Here is an 18,536-nt window from a genome sequence, read left to right as displayed (position 1 = left end):
GTTTACTACAATTCGAGTGCACCAGTGGAATTTTCTGCCGTGTGGCCGTTAGTGTTCCCGAGCGGTCTAAGCCGCTGCAGTCGTGGACTGTGCGGCTAGTCCCGGCGGAGGTTCGAGTCCTCCCTCGAGCATGGTTGTGTGTGTGTGTGTGTTTGTCCTTAGGATAATTTAGGTTAAGTAGTGTGTAAGCTTAGGGACTGATGACCTTCGCAGTTAAGTCCCATAAGATTTCACACACAGTTGAACATATTTTTTTCGTTAGGGTTCCGGTTACCTGCCCTGGCCACTAACGTAATTTTAGGAAGCGTCCTTTCCTCACCTGTTGCCACTGTCAAACATGGTGTGTAGTTTTGATTGCTAATACTTATTTAACTGTGGATAATCACGTTCGTAACTTTGGTGTGTGAGTTCTTATGTACCGATTGGTGGCAAGCAAGTCGTTTTGTCAGTCGGTCCGTGGCTGTCCCCTGGTTGGGTTTCCGACGGATCAAGTGTAGTTGGGCTCACCACCTGTCTCACCTAAGTGAACGAGGGCAGACCGACCTCCCTGGAGGCTTTTGATTGCCGTTGTCTTTACTGTCTTTCTCACTAGTGTTTAATTGTCTGTTTATAAACTATCATAGCCAATGATTAAAAGATTACGGTAATCTATTTTAAAATTTTGAAATTTAATGGTGGCCTTCAGCCGTTCGTTTTGCACCTTGTATATATTTGTTCTATCTCTTTGCCTTGAGGCTTTCCGCCTAGCTGTAATTTTTATTATTTTATTTGCAATTTTAACTGCATGTTTTTAGTAACTTCAAATTCATCTTTTTGCTTTTAATATTTATTTTTTGAAGGCCTTCAGCCATGAAAGAACTGGAGTTTAAAACTCGTAACTGTAAAGATTCCGCTGTGTGCCGCTTTGGTTTAAATTTGTTATTAAATGACAATAAATTACAATTAGAAGGTGAAACTGAACCCAACCTTATTTGGCCCTTTGCACAATCCTAGTCACCTGTTTTTGCCAGTGGGTTTAGTGGGCGTCTCAAAAATAATACCGACAAACAAAACAGTTACATCATACCGACATTAGCTACTCGCACCTGAAATTACTGTTACTTTGCTCCTCTACTACACGGATCTTAGACACGAACCACCAGCACAATTTTGGAATTTGGCGGCGATAAGACATACTATTTCTTCAGGACACAAACTACGCCAACACCCCCAGTCCCAACCACACGGTCATCAACAACATCCTGTAGCAACGCTGAGCCAGTACACAAAAGTGAGTAGTTAGCCTCGTCCACTTACCGACAGTTGACTGGGTGAGCCGGCCGGATTGGCCGAACGGTTCTAGGCGCTTCAGTCTGGAAACGCGCGACCGCTACGGTCGCATGTTCGAATTCTGCCTCGGGCATGGATGTGTGTGATGTCCTTAGTTAGGTTTAAGTAGTTCTAAGTTCTAGGGGACTGATGACCTAAGATGTTAAGTCCCATAGTGCTCAGAGCCATTTGAACCATTTTTTTGACTGGGTGATGACGCATAACGCGCTACAATACCTTGTTGTGTTAAGGTCACAAGACAGTTTGAGGGTTGAAAAAACTCATAACTTTGGTAATTATGGAATTCGAGTGTATATACATCGAAGAATTATTTTCCAAAATATAATGTGCGAACTCCAAAAAATAACGATTCTACGAGCGTTTGAAGGCGAGCGTGCACGGCACGCCTCGGAATTAGAGAACCGGTTTCGCGCTCAAGCTCCCTATTTACACCGATTTGAGGAAACCTGATTTGCTGGAGCGTTTTTGAGTGGTTTTACTCAATTTGTAAACGAAAGTTTCAATAGTCTAATTTGGAGATAAGCTCCAATAACCACATACAGCCGAAGCGAAATTGTCAACATTGCTTGAACGTTTGCCGTATATCTGCTCAATGTAGGCCAGACTGCATTAATGCACGTTAAAAATGCCCATAAAATCAAAATCGGCGATGAAACGCTAGCGGCGATGCCTTCATGGAAGAAAAAGACTTCGAGGATGAAAATGAGGGCTTATCAGGTCAAAATAGCATGAACTGGCCATAAAATAGCCGGAACGATAGTTACTATGGACCAGGCATTGGTGGTGTCCCGCACGTTTCAAGCTTTGTCCTTTTTTATGTATGATACATACCTGTCAAACTTTAAATACGTTTTCTCACAACCATGTTTTATCGCCATGGCTCTCGTCACCGACGCCGCAATTTTCATCCGATTTTATTGATTTTCCGTCTCCCTTGTTTCAGACAAAAAAAACATTTCCTAAAAATTGCCATTTTTTCAGATAGGAGGGTTGTCCAGAAAGTAAGTTCCGATCGGTCGCTAAATGTAAATCACAGTGAAAATGAGAAACATTTAATTTGCAAGAATTAACTACACTTTCCAGATACTTCTGTACGTAGTCGCCGCTTCGACTTAAGACATTTGTCGAAGCGTTATACCAAATTTCCAACACCATCGTCATACAAGACAGCCGTCTGTGCTTTCCGAATATTCTTTACGCTGGTCTACAGAATGTAGCCTGCACCCAAGTGTTGTCTTCGTATCCAGCGTTTCATGTGAACAGAGATGATACTCAGGACGAGCCAATTAGAGTTTTGTTGTGGGTGATCGAACACTTCCCATCGAAAGGCTGCAGGAGCGTCTTCACTGCCCCTGCAGAGTGCGGCTGAGAATTGCCGTGAAGTGCATGGCAGTTGTGTCAGGTGCGCTGCATTCATTAAGGCGAAGCCTCTCAGCGGGCCCTCCTACTTGGCGGGAGACATCGTTGTTCTAGGCACCTTCACGCTCTCACAGTACGCTCACAACTGAAAAAAGGGTCTTGATACGATCGACCGTCTTATTAGAGACACTGCCCAACACACCTGTGCAAAGCTTTATCTGGTTTTCACTGTGGTGTACATTCGCGACCGATCGGAATTTAGTTTCTGGACAACCTTCATATCTAGCAACTATTTCGTCAAAAAATAATTTTTTTGTAAATCCCTTCGACGAACTAAGATTTCATCTGCGAAGATCAGGATGATATATTAATTTTATGTTTCAGATAAATACAACTGGAGTTACAGCGACAACCGTCGATCTACTTCCTTCCAGAAAGGCCTCGGAAAAATCCCATTTATACAGTGAACATAATAAGTTGTAATAAAAAATACCAATAAAGACTTCAATGTATGCTTTATTCATTGTAGCAAAATCCATTTGTCTAGTATGTTCCAGTACACAGAAAAAAAATCCTGTCATTGCCCTGTAAGATATCTGCGTCTGGGTCAGTATAGCCGGCCGCGGTGGTCTCGCGGTTCTAGGCGCGCAGTCCGGAACCGTGCGACTGCTGCGGCCACAGGTTCGAATCCTGCCTCGTGCGTGGATGTGTGTGATGTCCTTAGGTTAGTTAGGTTTAAGTAGTTCTAAGTTCTAGGGGACTAATGACCACAGCAGTTGAGTCCCATAGTGCTCAGAGCCATTTGAACCATTTTTTTTTTTGGGTCAGTATACATTGTCATCGGCAAAATGCACTTTCAAACACCAATGAAAATCAGCGCCTACTCGATTTCATGTACTGAGATGTTTTAAGGAGAAATGGACATAAAAGAAACTCGTGATGTAGCGAAGATGTACCACCAACTGACAATGGACCCATCTCAGTCAAGTCACGTCAAGTCGGAACGCATGCGATAGCACAAGCTACCTATTGTGCTTCTAAACGCCGTGCACAAAAACTAGTTTCTTCCGGGACACATACCTCGCCTTCTGTATGTGATAAAAATGTAGTGTCAAGTGTTTTGTGTATTCCTTTGGCTAGGGACCGTTTGTATACGCAACAGAAGGATAATCTTACTAACCGCACCAAGTTTCCGCCACTTCCGACAGATAGCGTAGCTGAAGGACTGTTTCCAAATTGCGTCTGTAGGTGATGTACGTTACACACAACGTGCTGCCACTGAGTTTCTCACTGCAGAGACAGAAACTGTGGGGAATATTCACAACTGCCTGTGCAAAGTCTATGCTGTTGGCAAAAGTACAGTCAGTCGCTGGGCACGGAAGATGAGGTCATCAGAAGGCGGTTGGGCGGAGCTCCACGATTTGCAGCGGTCGGGGAGACCATCCACGGCTGTCACACCTGACATGTTGTCATTCGCGAGGACAGGCACATTACGACTGAGCAGTCAGCGCTACATCTGTCAATCAGCAAAGGATGTGTGGATGTAATGATCTCTCTCGGATATTCACAAGTGTGGGCAAGATGGGTCCCGAGGCGTCTAACGGTGGATCACAAATAGCACAGAACAAACATTTGTCTTGATTTGTTGCAACGTTTTGAAGCTGAGGGGGAGGCCTTCTTGTCCCGAATTGTGACAGGTGACAAAACCTGGGTTCAGCATTTTAAGCCCAAAACAACAGTCGATGGAATGGCGCCATTCCCACTCCCCACAGAAGAAAAGATGCAAAGCCACTGCTTACGCCAGTAAGGCCATGATCACTTTGTTCTGGGATTGTGAAGGTGCTATTCTAATTGATGTGATGCCGAGAGGCGGTACACTTAATTCAGAAGCATATGTCAACACATAAACAAAATTCAAGACGCTCTTCCGGCGACTTTGGCGCCACAGGTACGCCTGAGATGCTTTGCTGCCACACGATAACGCTCGGTCCCACCCAAGTCTGAGGACGGCAAAACAAGGTTAGACAATTAAACATCCTGGCAGATTAAAACAGTGTGCGGACCGAGACTCGAACTCGGGACCTTTGCCTTTCGCGGACAAGTGCTCTACCATCTGAGCTACCCAAGCGTGACTCACGCCCCGTCCTGACAGCTTTACTTCCACCAGTACCTCGTCTCCTACCGTTCAAACTTCACAGAAGCTCTCCTGCGAACCTTGCAGAACTAGCACTTCTGGAAGAAAGGATATTGCGGAGACATGGCTTAGCCACAGCCTGGGGGATGTTTTCAGAATGAGATTTTCACTCTGCAGCAGAGTGTGCGCTATTATGAGGCTTCATGGCAGATTGGGCAGTGTTACCCCATCCACCCTGCAGCCCTGTCTTAGCCCCATCAGACTTCCACTTGTATGGGTCATTAAAGGATGCCATTCGTGGTAGACAATTCGAGGGTGATGAGGAGGTGATGCACACAGTAAAGCACTGGCTCCACCACCAGGACAAGGATTGGTATCGACAGGGCATACGCGACCTTGTTTCGCCCCAGAGGAAGGCCATAGAACGCATATGGTTTTGAGGACAGAACAACAATTGTGTAAGCTGTAAATATTTTTGGTTCAATGTTGCAATCTTACCACAGAAATACACGCATTTACACAGTTTCCAGTGTGACAATGTCGCGACAGTTGTCAAACGAACGCATCTCGTCCTCAGAAAGTGAAATAATCCCAAACAGAACAATGGTAAATTTTAACTAGAAGTTTCTTTACAAAATTATTCTTATTATATATGCATGGTGCTGTCATGTCATGATGTTGACCAGTACTACGATAAGTCATCCGATTTCAGTTCAAATTTCAGTACTATTTAGGATGACCATCAAGTCTATGGGGGACGGTTAGTTTTGTGACAAGTTTACAATGGGTGTAAGCTGGTGCACCAACAAGTGTACGTCTCTGCTCACGGTATTTACCTTAGCTACGATGACTTGTCGTCTGCATGGCTGCTCTCATCCTCTGAAACTCCTATAAAAACTGATTAAGCCTTTGCTGATTTTCCAGCAGAAACTCTCCCTACGTTTCTTGTTATGCAAGAAAACATGTACTCATCCCTAGTCTTGGAATATGGCCATATGCAAGCACATGGCTGGAACAGCGTGCATATTAAAATGCCCTCTCGGTCCTCACAAGAACCATTAACTAACTGGCTGGTTCGTTTCTCCACAGTTGGAGCTCAGCGACACTACAGCTGCTATCTAGCTGAATGTCAGCCACAATGAATGCAGTGTTCAAACAAATTTCTCCTCTCGTTGTGCGCCCCATTCTGCACTTGATGCCAGTTCAGAGAAGTGTCCCCAAACATGTCGCTCTTGTCTTTCTTGTAGCCGAACTGACTCCCCACCTGGGTTCTTTCGTTCTCCATGTCACTCCTTTTTTGGACCAATACAAGCGTTCTTCTTATTTTTGTGGAAACTCTCTCTGCCAATCGCAAGGGTCCTACCATTAAACTGTGTCAAAATCTCGGCACCTTACTCCTTCCTAGTTCGTTTCCACCAGTCGGACGTTTTGAGCCCGCTCCGGACTCCTAAAAGTTACATGCGTACATCACATGTGTACCACTTGCTCTTCATGTGGTCAACTGCATCACTGGTTTTGTTTGTATCGATTTGGAATTCCAATACACATTTTTTCTAAAGCTTCTTTCTGTCCTACTTCTGGTGGCCTGTTACTTTCTCTCCAGTACGCGTCACCTGTCCGGTCGCTGACTCCCGCCTTGGGACGCCCCCATAGAGTTTTTTGTGGTGCCTGCTGTGGTGCGGCCTCTGCTTCTGCCCACACCTGCTTCCACACAAAACGTTTCCTCTTGCTGCCTGTTTCACCTTCTGCTCATTGGCATGCATTATATTGGAGAAGTGTGTTAGACCGCCAACTGAGTGTCGTCCCTTTTGCGTTACATACTTAAAGGGAAAATTTGCTCATTGCCTTTGAAGTAAGTTGGGTGTCATATCAACCTTCCCATTACATTGTATAAAACTCTTATGTAAAGTATGAAATTGACCATAATTTATTCTACACCTTACAAACGGGATGGAGCTGATGTGAAGGAACATGGTGTGTAGATAAAACATTCTTTCGAATATGTACACTACTGGTCATTAAAATTGCTACACCACGAAGATGTCCTGATACAGACGCGAAATTTAACCGACAGGAAGAAGATGCTGTGGTATGCAAATGATTAGCTTTTCAGAGCATTCACTCAAAGTTGGTGCAGGTGACGACACCTACAACGTGCTGACATGAAGAAAGGTTCTAACTGATTTCACATCCACAAACAGCAGTTGACCGGGGTTGCCTGGTGAAACGTTGTTTTGATGCCCAGTGTAAAGAGGAGAAATGCATACCATCAGGTTTCCGACTTTAATAAAGGTCGTATTGTAACCTATCGCAATTGCGGTTTATCGTATCGCGACACTGCTGCTCGCGTTGGTCGAGATCCAATGACTGTTGGCAGAATATGGAATCTGTGGGATCAGGAGGGTAACACGGAACGCCGTGCTGAATCCCAACGGCCTCGTATCACTAGCAGTCGAGATGACAGGCATCTTATCCGCATGGCTGTAACGGATCGTGCAGCCACGTCTCGATGCCTGAGTCAACAGATGGGGACGATTGCAAGACAACAACCATCTGCACTAGCAGTTCCACGTCGGTTGCAGCAGCACGGACTATCAGCTCGGAGGCCACGGATGCGGTTACCCTTGACGCTGCATCACAGACAGGAGCGCCTGCGATGGTGTACTCAACGACGAACTTGGGTGCACGAATGGCAAAACGTCATGTTTTAGGATGAATCCAGGTTCTGTTTACAGCATCATGATGGTCGCATCCGTGTTTGGCGACATCTCGGTGAACGCACATTGGAAGCGTGTATTCGTCATCGCCATACTGATGTATCACCCGGCGTGATGGTATGGGGTGCCATTGGTTACGCGTCTCGTTCGACTTTTGTTCGCACTGACGGCACTTTGAACAGTGGACGTTACATTTAAGATGTTTGCGACCGGTGGCTCTACCCTTCCTTCGGTCCCTGCGAAATCCTACATTTCAGCAGGATAATGCACGGCCGCAATTTGCAGGTCCTTTCTGGATACAGAAAATGTTCGACTGCTGCCCTGGCCAGCACATTCTCCAGATCTCTCACCAATAGAAAACGTCTGGTCAATGGTGGCCGAGCAACTGGCTCTTCACAATAAGCCAGTCACTACTCCTAATGAACTGTGGTATCGTGTAAAGCTGCATGGGCAGCTGTACCAGTACACACCATTCAAGCTCTGTTTGACTTTGTGCCCAGGCATATCAAGGCAGTTATTACATCCAAAGGTGGTTGTTCTGGGTACTGATGTCTCAGGATCTATTCACCCAAATTGCGTGAAAATGTAATCACATGTCAGTTCTAGTATAATATATTTGTCCAATGAATACCCGTTTATCATCTGCATTTCTTCTTGGTGTAGCAATTTTAATGGCCAGTAGTGTAATTCTCTTTATGTTCAGTAAAGAACTGTTGGAGAGTTTCGTATAGCAACTCAAGAGCACAGTTTATTTCCTTGGATTCATTGTACTCCATCGCCTGTGTACGTTTACTGCAGAGCATGTTCAGTGCTTCGGAATGTTCTGAACGAAGTAAGAATTGCTTGAGACTGATTAGGTTCGTTTACATTTCAGTGGTCGATTCAGACAGCCACTGCTGTTACAGAGCAGGACGCTGCACCAGCAAGTGTACTATTGTTCTCTTTCAACTGTGCGTGTTGTGTCTCCATCGGGCGAGACACGGGCCCCGTGTGTACTCACACAACAATGCAGGATGCTTGCACAGGAAACACGGCCGTCCCGCACAGTAGTGTTACGCCAGGCTGCTGACGCATGTGTGGGAATAACTGCGTGTGTCGAGTTGGACGAATGGGTAAAGCTGGGGCAATAATATTATAACAGTGGGATTTTACTAGATGCACCATCTCTCTCACACACACACAGACATGAACAGCTAACAGATTATCTGGTCTGTATTTGGTGTTACATTTGCCGGTAAACCTTTGTTTACCTGCAATTTCCATTATCCGATGAGCAAGTAATGTGTTTCAGACTGAAGAAACAGCTTCTGTATTTTCACTGCACGATGCGGAAACTGACTAAACACGCAACCGGAAGTAGCGAATCGGAAAGTTTCTGACTGATGATTCGAGTTCTATTAAGATATTTATATTAGTTGCCACGTCAATAATGAACAAGTTCTATCAAATGAATTTCGAGCCCAAATTCAACTAGAAAAAATTTACTGAGGAAAACGATCAAGCTGGTCTTAGAGATCGATGTGGCGCCACTAATAATGCGAGTGTCTTGAAAGAAATTATAGAATAATGCACTGAGTATCAAATATCTGTGTATCTGGAAGTCACAGTTTTAATTATAGTTTCGTCTCCGCTTCAACAAAATCTCTATAATGGACCTTACGAAATGTAACATAGGTTAGAACATTGAAGTTTATACTTGGAATGGTACGGTTTCATTCTGTAAGGGTACAGTACCATCGCTTGTTTGAATTCATGCATTTTATAGAAACGTGTGTACGTATGTATGTTGCGCATCTCCAGCCATACTTCACTTCAACAGAGTTGGAAGCTGCTATCAGCTCCTTGAAAACTAGGAAGGCCGTGGATCCCGATGACGTCATTAAATGAATGTATACAGAACATAGGGCCCATAGCTAAGGAATGGCTCTTACATCCATATGATTTCTGCTGGTCTAACAAGACGGTACCCAAGCTATAGTTTAAGGCCAAAGTAGTAACTATCCCAAAGCCAAGTCAATCAAGAGATGATGCCAAGAACTATCGTGCAATATCGCTGCTCTGTCGCCCTTTCAAAGTAAATGAATGTCTAATCTTGAATAGTATAGGACCACAACTAGAAAGCTAAGTCATTCCACATCAAGTAGGGTTCAGACCCGGTAAGTCTTGCACTAGCCAGGTCTTCTGCCCAACACAATATACAGAGAACGATTTTGAGAAGGGAGAAAAAATTGGTGTGGTGTTTGTCGACTTATCAGCAGCTTACGACACGATAAACCACAAAATCCTCCTGAGAAAAAGTTTCAGAATGACGGGAAACTACCATCTTACTGAAGTTGTGCAATCACTAATATCCAAAAGAAGATACTATGTGGAATTTCAAGAGCAAAGAAGTCGCTGGAGGAACCAGAAGAATGAGCTCCCACAAGGTAGTGTTTTGTCCCTGCTATTTTTCAGTCTATACAGGGTGTTACAAAAAGGTACGGCCAAACTTTCAAGAAACATTCCTCACACACAAAGAAAGAAAATATGTTATGTGGACATGTGTCCGGAAACGCTTACTTCCATGTTAGAGCTCATTTTATTACTTCTCTTCAAATCACATTAATCATGGAATGGAAACACACAGCAACAGAACGTACCAGCGTGACTTCAAACACTTTGTTACAGGAAATGTTCAAAATGTCCTCCGTTAGCGAGGATACATGCATCCACCCACCATCGCATGGAATCCCTGATGCGCTGATGCAGCCCTGGAGGATGGCGTATTGTATCACAGCCGTCCACAATACGAGCACGAAGAGTCTCTACATTTCGTATTGGGGTTGCGTAGACAAGAGCTTTCAAATGCCCCCATAAATGAAAGTCAAGAGGGTTGAGGTCAGGAGAGCGTGGAGGCCATGGAATTGGTCCGCCTCTACCAATACTGACGAAGCTAAAATGAGCTCTAACATGGAAATTAAGCGTTTCCGGACACACGTCCACATTACATGTTTTCTTTATTTGTGTATGAGGAATGTTTTCTGAAAGTTTGGCCGTACCTTTTTGTAACACTCTGTATACAAATAACCAACCAGTTCGACCAACGACAAGAAGTTTTATCTATGCTGACGATGTAGCCATTGCCTACCAATGCAGATCAATAAAAAAGATTGAGAGAAACCTAACAAATGCCTCAGAAGTTCTAACTGAATATTACAACGGGAACCAGCTTCGACCGAATCCAGTAAAGACGCAGACTTGGTTATTTCATCTCAACAATAAGCAAGCAAACAGGGAATTACAATTGGAATGGAACTCAGTTAAACTCAAACACTGCCCAAACCCAGTTTATTTTGGAGTCACGTTAGATCGAACATTGTCTAACAAGAAACATGTAGAAAAATCTAGAGCGAAATTTATCACACGGAACGGTATAGTCCGTAAACTGACCAACTCACGCTGGGGACAAATCCTGAAATTCTACTTGCAGCGGTGTACCGTAGGTCTCTGGAAGAGCGTAGCGTTCCAAAAGATTGGAAAAGGTCACAGGTCAACCCCGTTTTCAAGACGGGACGTCGAACAGATGTGCAGAACTATAGACCTACATCTCCAACGTCGATCAGTTGTAGAATTTTGGAACAAGTACTATATTCCAGTATAACGACTTGACCGGAGACTAGAAATCTCTTCTGTAGGAATCAGCATGGGCTTCCAAAAAGACGATCGTGTGAAACCCAGCTCGCGGTATTCGTCCACGAGAGTCAGAGGGCCATGGACACGGGTTCACAGGTAGATGCCGTGTTTCTTGACTTCCGCAAGGCGTTCGATACAGTTCCCCACAGTCGTTTAATGAAAAAAGTAAGAGCATATGGACTATCAGACCAATTGTATGATTCGATTGAGGAGTTCCTAGATAACAGAACGCAATATGTCATTCTCAATGGAGAGAAGTCTTCCAAAGTACGAATGATTTCAGGTGTGCCGCAGGGGAGTGTCGTAAGACTGTTGCTATTCACAACATATGTAAATGGCCTTGTGGATAACATCGGAAGTTCACTGAAGCTTTTTCCGGATGATGCGGTAGTATATCGAGAGGTTGTAACAATGGAAAATTGTACAAATATGCAGGAGAATCTGCAACGAATGGACGCGTGGTGCAGCTAATGGCAATTGAATCTCAATGTAGACAAGTGTAATGTGCTGTGAATACAAAGAAAGAAAGATCCTTTATCATTTAGCTACAATATAGCAGGTCAGCAACTGGAAGCAGTTAATGCCATAAATTATCTGGGAGTACGCATTAGGAGTGATTTAAAATGGAATGACAATATGAAATTAATCGTCGGTAAAGCAGATGCCTGACTGAGATTCATTGGAAGAATTCAAAGGAAATGCATTCGGAAAAGAAAGGAAGTAGGTTACAGTACATTTGTTCGCCCACTGCTTGAATACTGCTCACCGGTGTGGGATCCATACCAGATAGGGTTGATAGAAGAGATAGAGAAGATCCAACGGAGAGCAGCGCGCTTCGTTACAGGACCATTTAGTAATCGCGAAAGCGTTACGGAGATGATAGATAAACTCCAGTGGAAGACTCTGTAGGAGAGACGCTCAGTAGCTCGATACAGGCTTTTGTTGAAGTTTCGAGAACATACCTTCACCGACATTTTGCCCGAGTATGTAACTTTATATTGCCTCCTCATACGTCTATCTCGTGAAGAGACCATGAGGATAAAATCAGAGAGATTAGAGCCCACAAAGAGGCATACCGACAATCTTTCTTTCCACGAACAATACGAGACTGGAATAGAAGGGAGAACCCATAGAGGTACTCAAGGTACCCTCCGCCACACACCGTCAGGTGGCTTGCGGAGTGTGGGTGTAGGTGTAGATCATCCCCGGCACTGTGATTTGCTCCAGCTGATTACATAAGAGTTGAACGTCCACTATACGAAAGTCAATCTACAACGTGAGAATCAATGTGGAAACAGAATTTGGATTAAGGCAGCCTGAAATTTGAAACAATAAAGAAAAACCTCCTGCTGGATCACAACTGGAATGGAGAGTCTAGAAGAGCCTGAACAGACTTAGATGTCAAATGGGAAGATTAAAGGATAACCTGTTAAAGTTGGAATACGCCGAAGAAGAGAGCTGCCAATATGGAGGAAAACAAACGATATCACACCTGTTGATTCGTCCAGCCTGTGATTGGCCAACGACGCTGCAGTGAAGTGTGCTGAACACTAGAGAGATACGACATACGATATGTGAAGATCATGAATGTACATATTAATGTATAACTATTATTTACCGGCCGCCTGAACCGAGCGATTGTAGGCGCTTCAGTCTGCAACCGCGCGACCGCTACGGTCGCAGGTTCGAATCCTGCCTCGGGCATGGATGTGTGTGACGTCCTTAGGTCAGTTAGGTTAAAGTAGTTCTAAGTTCTAGGGGACTGATGACCTCAGAAGTTAAGTCCCATAGTGCTCAGAGTCATTTGAACCATTTGAACTATTATTTACTTATATTTGCAACCTTGTACATATAGCCTATTAATTAGTTACAGTTGTAACTCAGACACGATTAAATAAGATAAACACAGCAAAACAGTAGCAACATTATTAGTGATGCAGGACAGTTGAACATTTCAGTTTCGAGTCAATATTCACTACTCCTGACTCCATGCAACTAATTTTTATGTTCACTTTCTTTCAATAGACCACCACTATGCATACTACAGAGTCTCTTGTGTTTATTTCGGTTTCATTTCTATAATAAGGCATAATAATTTCAAGGTGGGGCACGCTGTGTTTACCTGAAAGTGCGAAACCGAATTTCAAAAAGAGCAGACCGCTTACAGACGCTATCATCGTATTATAGCAACCGAAGGAGACTTTACAACAGATGGAGTGCTGGCAATGTTTTATACGAGGGCTGTCTAGTAAGTAGTGCAACATATTTTCTCCTGACAGCAGGCTGGTTTCCTTCAGAATTCCAACACCACATTATTCCTCACTCTTTTGGCTGCAAAGCCCTATTTCTCATCATGATTTCTGTTCAATGTGAAAACCTTATGCCACCTTACTGGTAAGTCCTACGAGGTGCAACAATAAAGTAATGAGAGTGGTTGTCTTTAGAAGATATCGCAACCCCGCAGGCTTGCGTAGGCATAATACCTTTGACCTTGGTCTATAAACTGCTTCTAGTCCAAGCGGCACATCGATGCAACTGCTCAGTCGTGAGTTGTGCTGTAATAAGTTAAAAGTGTTTGTGTCTCTCGTCACGAAAATGGAATCACATAAATTGCGCAACGGTATGTCATTTCTTTTTGCGTTAAATTTGGTGAAAACGCGACGACAACTTACGGTAAGCTTCAGAAGGCTTTTGGAGAGGAGGTTATGTCAAGAGCTCAAGTTTTTCTTCGGCATAAAATGTTTAGTGAAGGCAAAACGAATGTTGAAGATGAAGATCGCAGGGACGACCATCAACCTCACAGACGGATGTCAACTCGTCCAGGGTGCGTGAACACATACGATCTGATGGAATGTTATATGTGAAAATGATTGCAGAAGAACTGAAAATCAATCGACAAACGGTTCGTCTAAGAATAACTGAAGACCTTGGTATGAGAAAGATTTTTGCAAAAATGATCCCCAAAAAATCTGACACCACAACAGCAAGAAAAATGTGGCAGCCGATCTGTTAGAGCAAACGGAAATCAATCCAGAATTTTTGAGCAATCTTATCACTTGTGAGAAAGTTGGTTTTTTTAGTACGATCCAGAGACGAAACGCCAAAGTTCGCAATGGTGCTCAAAGAGATCACCAGGCAAAAAAAAAAAAAAAAAAGCAAGCTCGCATGTGAACGTCTAAAGTGAAATGCATGCTTGTGTGCTTCTTTGATTCTAAGGGAATTGTTCATGACGAGTGGGTGCCTCCTGGACAAACAGTTAACTGATATTACTGCAAAGAAATTTTAGAAAGACTTCGTAAAAGAGTTCTTCGTGCCCATGCCAACATTGCAGGTAGTTGGATTCTGCATCACGATAATGCGCCATCCCATGCTGCTCTGTCAGTACACCAAGTTTTAACCTAAAAACAAATTTCACTACTACCACAGCCACCTTATTCACCAGATATCGCTACGTGCGACTTGATTCTATTTCCAAGAGTCAAAACGGCGGTCAAGGGACACCATTTTCAAACAACTCAAGATGTCCGAAAAGCTGTGACGAGGGTCTTGGGGGGTGTTACAGAAGTTGAGTTCCAGAAATGTCACCATCAAGAGCAGAAGCGCTGGAAAAAGTGTGTGCTATCAGAAGGGAACTACTTTGAAGGAGACAACCCTAAAATTGACTAAAACGGTAAGGAACATTTTTTTTCACATCAGTCTCATTACTTCATTGTCGCACCTCGAATATGCCCGCATATTACCTCTCTACTGGTCGACGTCGGAGCCAACGTCTTGCTACTTCAATTACCCCATCATCCACCTACTGCTTCCCACAGAGTGTATCCTTCATTGGGCCAAACAGATGGCATTCGGAAGATGCGAGATCTGGTGTGTAGGGTGGATGAGGAGAAACAATCCAACCAAGTTTTGTGAGCTCAACTCGGGTACTCAGACCCGTGTGAGGCCTTCGTGTTCCACGATACACTCCAGAGTTGATCGTTGCACCACGAGGGAGGACATCAAACAGAATAACCCAGTCAGAGTCTCAAAAGATCATTTTCATGATTTCATGGGTAGATGGTCTGGCTTAGACATTTTTCTTTTAAGGAGTGGTGATGTGGTGCTACTCCGTGGATTGCCATTTTGTTTCTGGTTCGAAGTGACGAACCCATGTCATGTCACCTGTGTCAATGGTTGACAAAAAATTGCCACAACCAGGCTCGTGAATCGCAGGCGATTCCGCACAGATGGTCCTTCATTCTTGTTTACGGTATTACTGGTGAGGCATCCAGTGGGCACACACCTCTGAGTCCCCCAGTTGGTGGACGACTGATTTAGCACTACCAACAGAGACGTCCAGTTCAGCAGCGAGGAGTTTCAATATTGCGGCAGAAGAAGCTGAGTAGCACCGTCACGTGGTGGTTATGATACTAAACTGTTGAATGTAGGGTCGTGAGTTCAAAACTCACCTGGACTGTACCATCTTAATTTCTGTATTCGGTTCGAGTACATTCTAGAAGTATTCACAACCGTGAAGAATAATTGTACTGGAATGTTCTGTAGCTGTATATGTACCATATGCGTTCTGGCCCGGTTCTAGGTGCCTCAGTCTGGAACCGCGCCACCGCTACGGTCGCAGGTTCGAATCCTGCCTCGGTCATGGATGTGTGTGATGTCCTTAGGTTAGTTAGGTTTCAGTAGTTCTAAGTTGTAGGGGACTGATGACCTCAGATGTTAAGTCCCATAGTGCTCAGAGCCATTTTTTTTTGTTCTGGCCGGAGTGCGAGTGCCGAATAACCCTTCGTTAAGTGAAGTTAGTGTTCGTCATTCTTCTAACAAGGGAACCTCCTCACCGCACCCCCCTCAAATTTAGTTATAAGTTGCCACACTGGATAGGCCTTGAAAAACTGAACACAGATCAATCGAGAAAACAGGAAGAAGTTATGTGGAACTATGAAAAAAATAAGCAAAATATACAAACTGATTAGTCCATGCGTAAGATAGGGAACGTCAAGGAGAGAATGGGCTCAGGAGCGACGTGGTCCCGTGGTTAGCGTGAGCAGCTGCGGACCGAGAGGTCCTTGGTTCGAGTCTTTCCTCGAGTGAAAACTTTAATTTTTTTTTCATAGTTCCACACAACTTCTTCCTGTTTTCTCGATTGATCTGTGTTCAGTTTTTAAAGGCCTATCCACTGTGCCAGCTTATAACTAGATCTGAGGGGGATGTGATGGGGAGGTTCCCTTGGAAGTACACCTTCTGCTGCGTGACATCATTCTGGTGGAGACGTTGGGTATTGGAACTTGTGATAGTGCACATTATAGACGACACAATGGCTCCCATCACGGCACGACAGAGCCGCCGTTTACGTGGCGAGAAACCCGAGTTCGAGACATATTCAACAGATCGCAGTCTACCAAAGACAGAAGAATAAGAGGACGTTACGATGACGGCAACTGTGTGCCACTACGTGAGACATCCTTCCGGGTTCTCTGGTGACGGTGGCCAAGGTCCAAATAAGTGGCTGAAGGTATATGAGCGTATTGCCAAATTTAACAAATGGGATGACAGCGTGTGTCTGGCTGACGTATTTTTCTACTTGGAGGGCACTGCCAAGCAATGGTACGAGAACAACGAGGAGAAGATCACAAGCTGGAAAGTATTCCAGGCGGAACTGCGCAAGTATTTCGGCGACACACAACAAAAAAATGAAACTTCCTGGCAGATTAAAACTGTGTGCCCGACCGAGACTCGAACTCGGGACCTCTGCCTTTCGCGGGCAAGTGCTCTACCATCTGAGCTACCGAAGCACGACTCATGTCCGGTACTCACAGCTTTACTTCTGCCAGTACCTCGTCTCCTACCTTCCAAACTTTACAGAAGCTCTCCTGCGAACCTTGCAGAACTAGCACTCCTGAAAGAAAGGATATTACGGAGACATGGCTTAGCCACAGCCTGGGGGATGTTTCCAGAACGAGATTTTCTCTCTGCAGCGGAGTGTGCGCTGATATGAAACTTCCTGACAGATTAAAACTGTGTGCCCGACCGAGACTCGAACATTGCCCAGGCTGTGGCTAAGCCACGTCTCCGCAATCTCCTTTCTTTCAGGAGTGCTAGTTCTGCAAGGTTCGCAGGAGAGCTTCTGTAGCGTCTAGAACCGCTCGGCCACCCCGGCCGGCGACACACAACAACAAAAGTGCAAGTTTGAAGATAAATTAAAGTGCAGGGCTCAGCGTCCTACGTCTTGGAGCTGTGTAAAATAGTGTTCTAGAAGCATAGCCTAGGACCTTTTCTTTTTGATACGAAATTTGCACCAGAACAGTACCGAGCCCATACCCACTGGCATCTGTGTGTAGTTCTGTAGGTGCTCTCTCATCATACAGACCAAGTACAGGGTCAGTCGTCAGAGCTTTTCGCGGCACATCGAAAGAATCTTGTTGAGCACCATCCCAGATAAATTTAGCTTCATCTCTGAACAACTCTTGGAATGGCCTGGCTTCGATACAAACGTCTTTGATAAAACGACGGTAATAAGAACATAATCCGAGGAAGCTTCTCACATTTCTAATACTTTAGGAGTAGGAAATTGCGTTATAGATCTCACCTTTTCTGGGTCTGACAGCAAAACTTCGTTTGGCACAAGGTGTCCAAGTATTTTCTTTTGCCCCAAAGAGTCCTTTCTAGCGCTGACTGCAGGAATGATCACTTCATCCAGCACATGAAGTCTCCACACATTCAGATGCGCTGTCCGCACGTTCCAGCACTGGAAAAAATAGAAGTGAGCGTTTGGCGTCATTGGCCGGGAGGCCCCTTACGGGGCAGGTCCGGCCGCCTTGGTGCAGGTCTTATTACATTCGACTCCACATTGGGAGACCTACGTGCCAGATGGGGATGAAATGATGATGATGATGATGATGATGATGATGATGAAGACGACACAACACCCAGTCCCTGAGCGGGGAAAATTCCCGACCCAGCCGGGAATCGAACCCAGGCCCGTAGGACAGTTCTGACCACTCAGCTATCGGGGCGTACGTTCCAGTATTGCAGGAGTTACAGCCAACTGTGGCCAGCCGACACCCGGACAGGTTTGCGCAGCCTTGCTGTGATGATGAGATGACAGACACCACCGTGATTCTGTTCACTGCCTGGCCCCATAAACATTCTGTAAGCGCCTATGAATATGTGCGATGCTCTGGTTTTCCTCCAAAAGAAAGCCAACGACAGCTCTCTCCTAGGACCGCACCTCCGTTGCAGACGCCATTTTGAAGGATACGTATAAGCACTGCCACCTATCGTACCTTCATAAAACTAGAGGGGCTGGAGCGGGAATATTTCACGACGTCCCA

This window comes from Schistocerca serialis, chromosome 12 (genome assembly GCF_023864345.2).
Source record: "Schistocerca serialis cubense isolate TAMUIC-IGC-003099 chromosome 12, iqSchSeri2.2, whole genome shotgun sequence".
Taxonomy (NCBI): Eukaryota; Metazoa; Arthropoda; class Insecta; order Orthoptera; family Acrididae; genus Schistocerca; species Schistocerca serialis.
The sequence above is the reverse complement of the archived record's forward strand: the minus strand, read 5'-3'. Positions refer to the sequence as shown.